Raw genomic sequence first — 12,248 nt, 5'->3', positions numbered from 1 at the left:
CAGGAACGGACCAACTGTTCCGCGGCGGTTCGTCACGCGCGTTGACTCGGGTCGATATGGAATGAAATAATTACGCAATATGTTAATTGAGGTGGGAATATGGCATGTAAAGGTCGGGGGCTTCTGTGACATTCGCATGAGAGTGAGAGCAGTCATAAACGAAGTATAATGTCGACAAGAGGATGAAATAGGTTTTTTACTTGATCACATATCTTTGTTTAGAATGTTCACTCGTATATAATCGGTTCCTATATCCAAGAAGTATTTGTAAAGCTTCAAATATCAAATTCATCGATTCGCAATACCTGCTGTAACGTGATATTTTTGTCCAATTTGATTTTTATACAAGTCTTTGAAACAAAAATTTCTCTGATTCGTGGGAAACGATCAGTGTTTAGGATTGAATGATAACGAATTGGATTATTGATCGAGCGAACGCAGTTACCACATTGTATTTTCTACTTGTCTAGAATAGCTACTCGAAATGCGGATCGGAACAATCGAAGGGATGTGGATAAAAAAAAAAAAAAAAAACAAGCGAGGCTTTCGTTTCCAAAACGAAATCGTCGTGAATACGATTAAGCACTTTCGTTCGATAGTAGAAACAAGTATAGCGATATTGCAGTAGACTGTATACACTGAAATAATGGTTCCCAGCAGGAAATGTATTTTCTATAAACTTGCGAACAGTTGTTTTCAAAACAGTTTCTTTTCGTTTCTGTAATTTGGTTAGAAATGTAAAGGAAGTTTAGAATCGCATGAGAATAGTCCGTAATTAAAATTATGTTCGTGAGTGAAGAGATAAAAGTTTGATATTTAAATGTACCATAATATATATATTTCTTTCTAAATCCAAAAATTTATTTGTTTTGAGATATAACTCAAAGAGATATACGTCAGCGATTTTGTTAAAATCTTAAACTTTTGCGAAAGTAGACTTGTACAAATTATTTAGTGGAGCATTTATAATATTTTTATAATGTTAATAAAAAGTTGAGCATCAAACTGATTTAGCAACATTTGTAATGTTTTTAACGGCCCAACCGGCATAAATTTGATTCGTTTTATTTAACGATAATGGTCTGTATTTTCATATGATTTCGAATGTAAAATAATTCCTCCTTCTTGAGAAGCACGATTGTATAGAATCTTATTCGTAATTGAAAGAAACGTTACTGAAATTGGAAAACATTCGAAAAAGATTAAAACGAACGAAATCGATATACATCACGTCTATCGAAAAAGTAGAAAACGTTCAAGATATCAAGATAATACAATATAGAGCTGTCGTATAGGAAAATCATTTACGAATACATGTAAGAAATCCGAGGACTATTACAAAAATATTATTGTCTCTGAAATAGTAAAAATAAGAAAATGAGACATACCAACGTAAAAATATGAAAATATAAAAGATGGAAACATTGATCCTTTTTAGTTATACTTCGTTTACTATTTCGACAAATATAGATGTATGAGTGTATGAATGTGCAAGTTCACCTTAGGCATCGTCGTCAACGTCATCGCTGGCCTCACTGTTTTTACTTTGTCCGTAGCTCTTATACAGGATTCAAGAGCACTTTGAGTTTAATCATCTGTGAAAAACCTTTCGATATACGTTCGTTCGTTCATGTGTATGCGTGTCGTATGTATGTGTGTGTGTGTGTGTGTGTGCATAAGCATGAACACCAACATAAAGTGAGGCGTCGACCGAGTTACGTGTTACTCGGCCGAGCACATAGACCTGGATAATGCAGTCGAATGACTTTCATCGAGCAAAGCTTCTGCTGCATCGGCCGAATAATAATTTTCTATTATTTTATTGTATTTTTTTTTTCTTCAGATATGAAGACTACTCGAAGAAAGAGAAAGAAAATAAGAAAAGATTTGACCCAAGATAAATCGAAAATCTACTTTTAAGTTGTATAAAAAATGCATACTTCTATTCCAATCTTGCTCTAATTGAAAATCGATTATTAGATTCACGATGGAAAGAAATACAAATTGCAATACGTTAACACATTAACAATTAGTAATAGGTTAAATAAGAAAACGATCATAAAACACAAAGGTTTTTGGAAAAGAAAAGTACAGTAAAAAAGTTCTCCTGTGTTAAAATGAAAAAAGGAAATAGATAGGGATAAGTTGTATGCCGTTGGTTATACCAGGCGTATAAAAACGAGATCTCCGATCTCTTATTTTTAATTTTCAATTTAGAACTTTCTAAAAACTTTACGATTTCTCGGACAAGGTAAGTGGCTCTGAACTTTGGTTGGTTCAGCTTTTCTTTAGGAAAGATTGAAGAGAGAGAGAGAGAGAGAGAGAGAGAGAGAGAGAGAGAGAGAGAGAGAGAGAGAGAGAGAGAGAGAGAGAGAGAGAGAGAAAGAAAGAGAAACACTTGTATAGAATGAGAAGAAGAGAGGGAAGCATGCGCAGTTTGCTACGATTTTCTCGCTTATTCGATACTTATTACGCAAAAGTTTCTCGCCTCTTTCTTTTGATTCCCGAATAAGGTTCACTTTCTAGCTACAGTTTCTATTACGTAGCTATGTCCTGTGACCGGAAAGACGATGAACATTTTTAATACTTTCGGAAGGAGGATTGATATCGTCTTGAAATTAAAATAAAATGGGAAAAAAAAATGAAAGAAAGAAGTACACGGATACTCGAACGATCGGTTAAGTTTCGTAAAAAATTGGTTTCATTGATTAAAAAAAGTACTTACGACTTGTAGAAATACTAGACTTAAAACTTGTTAATTTATATTCGATACATTTTTTTCTTTTACATCGACCGTGATTTACAATATATTCTTAGAAAAGATAATATTTTTTAACGTAGAAAATACTGTAGAAAAATAAAAAAAGAAAGAAAAAGATAAGAGAAATAAAGGTTGTAAAGTTAGCTTTACATTTGTAGACTTTGAGGTAAAAGAAATATTTACGAACGTAGAGAGTTATCGTTAATGTAAACAAGATATCTGTCTACCATCAGCCTGTCAACAAACACAGCGTCAGTTCTTCTCGTACATTCGTGGAGTTTGCACGTATTGAGAAATAGGGTGTCGCGTTCGATTAATCTTCTACCGGCCACCGACGCGGAATCGATCGATAAAGAAGGCGTCGCTTTAATCTTGCATTTTCTAATAATAACGCGAATATCGTCGCGTCAGCTCAACGAAACTCATGAACTCTCTGAACCGGAGGTCGTCCATACGTCGATAACTCCTTGCTAATCGATTACGTATGAATAATGTCGTTCGATACTCGTATATATGATCGTTTAACGTTTTTCATATTCTTAGGAGCGTCTGGAAAACGTTATCGATAACGATTTAAAATACTATTCTTTTATATCTTTCATCGTATATACGTTTTAAACAATAATAACGTGTATATAATTCAAACTCGTTTAAGGATTATTGGAAACAAATTTCTATGAATTAATTTCGAATAGGCAAATTGATGTTTAATTTATTCGCTATTATTTTTTTTCCTTTTCTTCGAACGAAAAGTAAATCTATCGGAAGAACCATCTGTTCCATCATTTTTTCTTTTTTCATCTTCGAATTATAAATTATTAAATATCGAACAGAACATAATTGAAAAGTCAAAGTGGAAATTACAATGAAACGAATTACACTTCGTGTTTTATTCATTCCTTTTCTTTATTTATTCATTGAATACCTTCATCGAATAGCAATGACTATTAATCGACGATTTCTCTTTCATGCGTAGTAGCATAGAGTATCGTATTCTGATTAGGGAACTTAATACCTATACTCAAGAAGATCCACTAATGACTATAGAGTTTCACTATCTTACGATTAATCTCTGTAACTCTGCTGTCAAGCTCATTACAGAGATTTCCTTGAATTTCTCTTGAGACCTAAGATGAGTTTCTCTGAACGTATTTTTCAGAAAACACATACGATCAGATACACACATTACGATTAAATAAATTATATTAATTTATTTTTATAAGTAGAAATCTTTTATCGAAATTGATAGATAAACAATTTGTATCTTTAATTAATATGAAGATTTAGAAAATTGCCAGAGATACGAAGATTAACATTCAATATATAAATTCTTTTATGTTAGTTTTATTTTGGTTTTTCTTTTTTTTGTTTTGTTTTTTTTTTTGTTATTTCTTTACATTAATCTATTCTTTATTTCAATTTTTCGAAAGATAAAACCCTTATCTGATATTATCGGACTTTATTTTCTTTTCTTGAAACATTTTCAATATGTACATACTACGACAAATCTCGTTGTAATATTATTTAGAGGAAATTAAGGAGGGACTTTCATAGAAAGATTATAAGAATATCTGATAAAATATGGGGCTATATTGTAATAAAGGGTTTTCCTTCCTATCGCTTGTTTTTATAGTTTGCTATGTAAAGTTGCCTATACATTTATAAGTAAATATACGTATATATAGGGAAAGAAAGAAAAAGAGAGAGAGAGAGAGAGAGAGAGAGAGAGAGAGAGAGAGAGAGAGAGAGGAGGAAAGATTATGCCAGAGTACCATAGAAGGTATTAATATTTGTGTGGAGTCCATATACACCTGCTGGTACACTTAAGGGGTGCTAATGATCCTTTATATAATCTCAGAAACCTATAGATGTGTTTCAACATGTTACACGTAAATGGTAATCCTCATTTGAACATTTATACGTATCGAGCAAGCAAATCGACAAACGTGTTGTACAATATTCATGTTTATAGAGTAACAGCTGCTTTTGCTGAAAATCATAAGGAAGTACGATGGTCGCGTGAAACAACAATGAAATCTATATAAAAATATCAACCATTACAGAAGATGATAGATAAGATTAGATATTTACATGATCGCTCGATGTTTCCTCTTGAATTTCGATTGTAATATTCGCTCTATTTTGAATCTTCTTAAAGATATTAGGATGAGTTAAACATTTTTTTTTTTCATAGAAAACTATTTACATGTATAACATTTCATAAATATTATTATTAATAGACATTAAATTTATATCAATGAATTTTTTTCTCTTCTCGAAGTTCTTTTATTGAATTTTATTTATTATTTCAGGTATAATTACTTTTCTTTGAAAATACCTGAATAAGTTTCTGAATTCGAAGCAGCAATAATTCATCTTACTATTTAATAGATAACGTAATGTGTTATACGTTCGACTTACGTTCGACTTTAGACAAGTGCGTCGTTTGTAATTACTAAAATTCGTATTATTAGACAAATGTATTGGTACAATAAAGCCTTCGGCTTACTAAAACGGTGGTCGCAGCTGCACGAAGGGGTTGGTAAAGGCGTACAGCTGTTTGCTAAGGGATCGCTAAGATTATCTTAAAGCTGTATTAAGAAAGATAACGTCTGTGATGAATCGCATTCAGCGATAATACAAAGAATTTATATGTGCGAGTATTTAAAAAAAAAAAAAAAAAAAAAAAAAAAAAAAAAAAAAAAAAAAAAAAAAAAAAAGATGAAGGAAATAAAATGTACGTATTAAGTATTTACATTTAACACGTAGAAATTTAAAAAGAAATTCGTTGATACTTTTTCCAATGAAAAATCCACATATTTATAGAAATGAATTTCAGGGTATTCACGTTATTGCGATAATCGTACATAATGTCTATAGATTAGTAATATATAAAAGCGTTCATTCAAATTTATGGTTTACGGTTTAAAAGAAAGGAAAAAATGCACATGTAGAGATCGTTACGCAAGCGAGATGAGATAGAAGGATATTAGGTTTATTGTATAGTTGTACTTTGACCCGAGAAAATAATTTCATGGTAATCCTCTTGAGGTAATTTGGTTCGCGTCACGAAAAGATATTACGTACTTGATAATACCTTAATATATTACTTAGTCTCAGGAAGAATTTTTGTAAGTAAAAATGGTTTAATACTTTTTACTCACGCCACGTTGTATTAACAAATTGTACGTAGATCAGAATACGATGAAGCATTTATAAGGAAAAGGAAAATATTTTTAATTATAACGTTCTCTGATAGTCGGCTTGGTTGATGGCGTCAACGATCACGTTCCCCCGATTCGCGGAATGTCAAGAGATTTATATGGAATTTTTCGAACATTCTGAATACACGCTTGGATACAATCTCAAACGAGCATTTCTTAAAAATGTGATTCCATAAAAAAGTTACCGCTGTCTGAACACGAACATTCTCCCACCATTTGGTCATACATTTATTATTATATACGGTCATACATTTATTATATAATACGGTAAAGTCATAAAAATCATTAAATGATATTGTGCAAAAATCCTACTTGATACGAATTAGAATCTTTATGATTCTTTATATTCTGAATGTTTTGTATTTGATTTTAATTTGATTTTTTAACATGCATTTTTATGTTTTCCTTTCCAATAATCTAATCTACGTAGTTATCACAGAGAAAGAAAGTTAACCAGATATTTTTTATTGTAAAATTATTTACCTATGAGAGAGAGAGAGAGAGAGAGAGAGAGAGAGAGAGAGAGAGAGAGAGAGAGAGAGAATGTAGGATATACAAAGAATCTCCCGGACAAAAAAGCAAGATAAATCCGAAGCAATTTCTTAGTAAGTCTTTCGTTCTATAACAATAATACAGGAACAAGAGACAACTACCCACTATGAATCATACCTTGTTTTTCATTGTTCTCTTTTTAATGATTAATCGTGAAGCTTAAAAAAAATATAGCTTTGTGAAGTCTAATAATATTCTTTCTATTCACAAATTTATGTTAATAAGTTATAAAAGATAAACCATTATCCAGATAAACCATTAATGAATTATCAAAGCATCGGAATTATATCTTGCAATTTAAAAAAGAGAATTTTAATCAAGATTGATTTCTTTTCTTTTCGAATTTAATCAAATACCTATGTAAAGATATATCAAAAGTTAAAGAGAAAAGATCACGAAATTCTTATATTGTACGTTGAACTTTTAACTTATGATATATGTATTTTTCCCATACTTTTTCACGAAATACGAGATATGACTACTGAATTTCGTAGACCGCACCGATAAAAGCCAGATGCATTTGGCCATATTGTCATTGGTTTTCGATAGCTACATATCGAAATGCATCTAACAGTTATGCAAACAGTCTTGCAATAAAGCTAGGGTACATTATTTCTTGAGTTCAGAGTTTCTTGGATATTTACGGGCTGTGTGGCATGGTCACAGAATTGCATCAACTTTTCAAATAAGTCCGAATCGTCTTGTAAATCTAGAACGAGGAATACTACTTCTCTTTCTCTCTCTCTCTCTCTCTCTCTCTCTCTCTCTCTCTCTCTCTTTCTTTCTCTTCTGCATCTCTTTTTCTTTAGTAAGTTCGTCGCGAGACGCAGTTGTTATTAACTCCAAGTCGCACGAAAGTATCAGAAAGTTCTTTCGACTTATCCAACACAAATGCATAGACGTATATACATAACTACACACATACAAATACATGGACGACATTCATAAGCGAAGCTAATTCACAAACTTGTCTCGTTCTGTGGAAAATTAGATCTTAGTTTACCGAATGAAATTCGATAATGCAATGTTATTTATTGTTACCTTTATCTATGATTTTTTTCGTTTATCTATCTGTGTTTTTTCAAATAATTTTTTCATAGTTTTGGTAAAAATAATACATAGATTTTATCGGAGATTCGACGAATGTATCTCTCGGTATTGTTCTATTGGCAGAAAAGCTTCGAATGGTGATCGTTACGTTGAATACAATAAGTTTCTACGTGAATGAATGGTTATGTATGGTGGAAGGAAACGCGATATAGTTCGAGAATAAAATTGATGACAAGTTGGCTTAACAATGTAACAAGCTTTTCGTAGAAATGTTTTAACTCAAAACACAATCGATCCTTCGATATCAAAGCTTATCAATCGTAGTTGTTAATATTCGAATGATTTTCTGAAATTTCTTAATATCATCAAAAGTAGAAGAAATTAATTAAGAAATTCGATATCGAAAATGACCCCCGGTTTATTCTTGCGACTTTCCAATACCTACTTTAAATGAGACATCGGTCTTATCCTTAAGATTACAAAACGGAAGAACTTCAGTTAAACTTAAACTATCGAATTTCACGAGGAACTATCGCTTGGACTTTAACTAAACTTTGAACGACGATCGATTCTATTCGGTGTACTCAATTTTGGCCATCCGAATTAATCCTACGAATTTATCTTCAATCTCCGGACCTTGTTAGAGTCGTCCACATCGTATATTAAAACGGAATTAGATCGTATTGTACATCGGAAATTGATTAATTAATAATAGAATATTCTCTCAATCCTCTTTTTAAGTATAATATATTACCAGGAAGAATAATCATATCTCATATTTTTATACGACGGAATCCATTTATTGAAAATATCAGATCTACCGAAAAGTTTTATCTAAGCACATTATTCTTTTCCCCTTCGAAAATGTAACGAAGCATTGCGAATACCTTTTATAAGATAAATTAATTACGCTTGGAAAATTTTCTGATTCTAAATTATGGAATATAACTTATTATTTAATTCAAAAATTCGGAATTTATTATCTAATTTCAAAATTTGATCCGACAATAGCAAATTAGATTAGATCATAGACTTACACTTGATCTAAGTAAGCTGGAAACGTTCTTCTAACCGAACGCTAGTATCACTTCTTTTGAGATGGATTCTGAAACACAAAATATTATCTTTAATAATATTATATATTGTTTTAAGATAAAAAAAAATGACTTGCATTATAAATTATACTGGCATATATTAGTTTTCAAACATTATATCGATTATTCTGTGATAACGTTTGATAGATATGATAGAAATTCTTGTACACAATATTACTGTATAATTATTTAACTTCATAACTTTTCTTATTGTTTGTATCATCCTCTAATGTATAATTTATTTTTTTTTGTTTGAAATCTTTGTTCTCTTTTCCACTTATTCCCGTACTTCCGATTCTCCAGTTTCATGATTACGCTAATTGGAAAAGAAAGGCGGATCTCAACGAACATATTACATCGACATGCTATAAATCTAAGCTAATATCTCTCTCTCTCTTTCTTACTCTCTCGCTCTCTCTCTCTCTCCCTCGGTATATATTATTCAATATTCATAATGTCTATTTTATTATAGAGTATCTCTATTTCCAATAAATATATATTGTTAGTATAAACACTATAGAAACTAATTTAATCAGGCACATATTTATCACTTTCCGAATGACCATTAAAGCATTAATTTTATTCAGATATAGATAATTTCTTTTAAATTAGTTGTTTAAGCACTTGTCCGTTATTTTTTTCTCTCTTTCTATTTCTGTCTCAATTCTTCTCTGTTTCATAACGAGAGTACATTAGCATCGTGGTTTTAACATTATACCGCCTTTTACAAATTTACCGCCTTTCCCGTTCGCGATATTCGTTACACGCGACGAGGAGGTAGAATAGAATTTAATTATCCTGAGACGAAGAGGACAAGAATGAAAACGAGGACAGCAAGAACAACGACGAAGACAACGTTGATGGCGAAAGCACGTATAAAAAATTACATTAGACGAGTTTTAATGTTGAACACGACCTAATTATAGGTGATAAATGCAAAAACCGACGACACAGCATCATCGTTTCTCTCATTTTCGTGAAAGTATAATGCTAATGGTTCATTAAAATGAACGTTAAAGATAACGCGAAAGTAACCTTCCTATTTTCCTTCTACTCTACTCGTTCTTCCTCTATTTCCTTCTCGTTTTTCTACCATCTTAAAGGCTCCTTTCAAATCACGTCACAAGATTGTATGTATTTATTTATTTATTTATTTTTTTGCCGTTTCATTTATTTATCGGCAAATTTCATTGAAAAATCAAAAGGATAGTTTTACATATGTACGTTATATGTATGTATATTTTTTTCCAGCGAAATAGTCTAATTAAATTGCTATATGTATAATTTCAATGAAATACGAAACTTTTTATCTTTATTTTTTAAGTCGTTCTCTTTCTTTTCTCTCTCTCTCTCTCTCTTTCTTTTTTTTCCTTTTTATTTTGTCGCATTGAAAAGAACCAAAAAGAACCATACAAACTCCATTTTCTTTCTTCAATTTCGTGTGAAATACGCGTGTAGCTCTTTGTGTAGCTCTTACTAGCTCCGTTTCTTTTGGCAACTGCCATAATACGAATTAAATGATTTTAAAGATCAGCCGTGAAAAGAGGTCAAAAGTAACACTCGTATGAGAAAAGAAATTTTGCGGAGAAAACGAAACGCTGATGATAAAGATGGTTATTCGTGCGAGATGATATAAAAGAGGAAAATAAGATGGAAAGAGGATGGAAAACGTAAATAAGACAGGAAAGAAGAAACGAGAAACTGAAGCACGATGTTGAGAACGCTGTTTTATGTATGTACGTAAGACATAGCACCATATGAAAGCAATATTTACGAATCTTTTGGCAGTCAGGTAATATTTTTTTTCTTTCTAGTTCATTACATTATGAAAACATGAAAGAATAACGTTATGTATGCTAAATAATTTTTTCGCAATTTTCTAGCATAATCTAATGACTTCTTTCGCTACGATATATAAATTGAATTGAATTTTATCTCTAATATATATTAGGTGGACCGGAAAGTAATGTCGTTTCTACGCATGTCGATATTTGATTGTAATTAAAAATAAAAACTTGTTAAAAATTTATTTGTTTGAATTTAATTTAAGAAAGCGACATTACTTTCCGGGCCCCGTAATATATATATATATATATATATATATATATATATATATATATATTTATATAGTATACGTTATAAATGATTTATAAAAAATATAATGAATGAGATAAAATTATATAAAATACAAAATAAATTGGAATAAATTTTTATGTTTTCGTTATCCGAGTAGTCCTCTTTAACGAACACGGTATAAACAAGATATTTGAATCGATATTTCATCGATAGGAAACGCATGATTTACCAATGACATACGACTATGTACACATGTACAGTAAAATATATGTCATTCCTTCCATTTAGGAATGGTAAATATTTGTCAGAATTCGAGCGACGATCGATTTTGATACAAAAATTCGTACTACCGAGGAACCATTGAGAAAATTTCACTTTTCAGCATGGAATAATGGTTTAAATCGTTCGTCTTGACGCTCATTAATTTAACTCATTTTCTCTTTGATACTCTATCATTAATCATAAGCTTTTTTCTTTCCTCTCTCTCTCTCTCTCTCTTTCTCTCTTTCTCTCTTTCTCTCTCCTCTCTCTCCTCTCTAATCGTTAGCCAGGTATTAAGAAATCCGATAGCCGAATTGTCAGCATCCGATCAAGTTTCTCCCTTTATCTATTTTGTTCTGAAACTGATAAGTACGATTAATTACCGAAATTCTCATAAGGTTACCATTTGATAAGAGGATCGTTATTCCCAAATTTTTAAAATTATTAAAAAAGATTAAAATGACAATTTGCCATTATCTAAAGAAAACCACACGTGAATTTTTTCCGTTTTTGTTTTACTCTATCTCTCCTCTATCTCTCTAACTTTCTCTTTCTTTCTCTTTTTTTCTTTCTCTTTTATGTGCAATTTTGATCACTGAAAAAATTACCTACGGGAAATAGTTCGAAAGAGAATGAAAAAGAAAGAGAGAATGAAAGAGAGAGAGAGAGAGAGAGAGAGAGAGAGAGAGAGAATGTAATAGAAGATCTGATGTATTGTTGTGGAAAATTGTTTAAAGCAAACTTTGACTGTTAATAAGTAATAGTATGTTTGAACGTTTTTAAATGTCTTTCTACGGAATAATTAAGTTCTTTCAAGAAATGAAAGCTAATAATGACGAGGGTAGCTTCAAAAATATCTAATAGATGCAATAGTTTTACTCGAAGATAACTTGCTTTATATTTAATTACTTTATAATTTAATACAAAACTTTCAACAAGTTGTTATTCTAATCAAACAATTATTAATGCATCACGATTATTGTTATCATTTTCTCTTTACTTTATTGAAATTTTGACATTCAAAAATTTTTCAATATCGAGTATTAAACGATACCAATACGTAATTATGAAAGGCGAAGAATGATGTAGAAATAGAAATAACGTATAGATGTAGGATTTAATAAATGATGCAGGTGAATTAAAAAGATCGATGAGAATTTTCAAAATAAAAACGAAGGCATCTGTCGGTGAAACTGTCTACGCTTTCAGACGTTTCATGAGGGAAAAAAA

The 12,248-nt window shown here is 31.0% G+C and overlaps 1 protein-coding gene across 15 annotated transcripts in view; it reads right to left on the bottom strand.

Moving 5' to 3' along the window:
* LOC124427343 overlaps positions 1-12,248 on the bottom strand; it is a 240,929-nt gene that overhangs the window by 18,236 nt on the left and 210,445 nt on the right. The window contains exon 6 of one of the 15 annotated variants that reach the window (XM_046970294.1): positions 8,625-8,692. The exons of the other annotated variants lie outside the window; for them this stretch is intronic. The gene's annotated coding sequence lies outside the window, so the exon portion shown is untranslated. The remainder of the gene's footprint in view (positions 1-8,624; positions 8,693-12,248) is intronic. 15 annotated transcript variants of the gene reach the window in all.

This window comes from Vespa crabro, chromosome 1 (assembly GCF_910589235.1).
Source record: "Vespa crabro chromosome 1, iyVesCrab1.2, whole genome shotgun sequence".
Lineage (NCBI taxonomy): Eukaryota > Metazoa > Arthropoda > Insecta > Hymenoptera > Vespidae > Vespa > Vespa crabro.
This window is presented reverse-complemented; position numbering and strand designations above follow the sequence as displayed.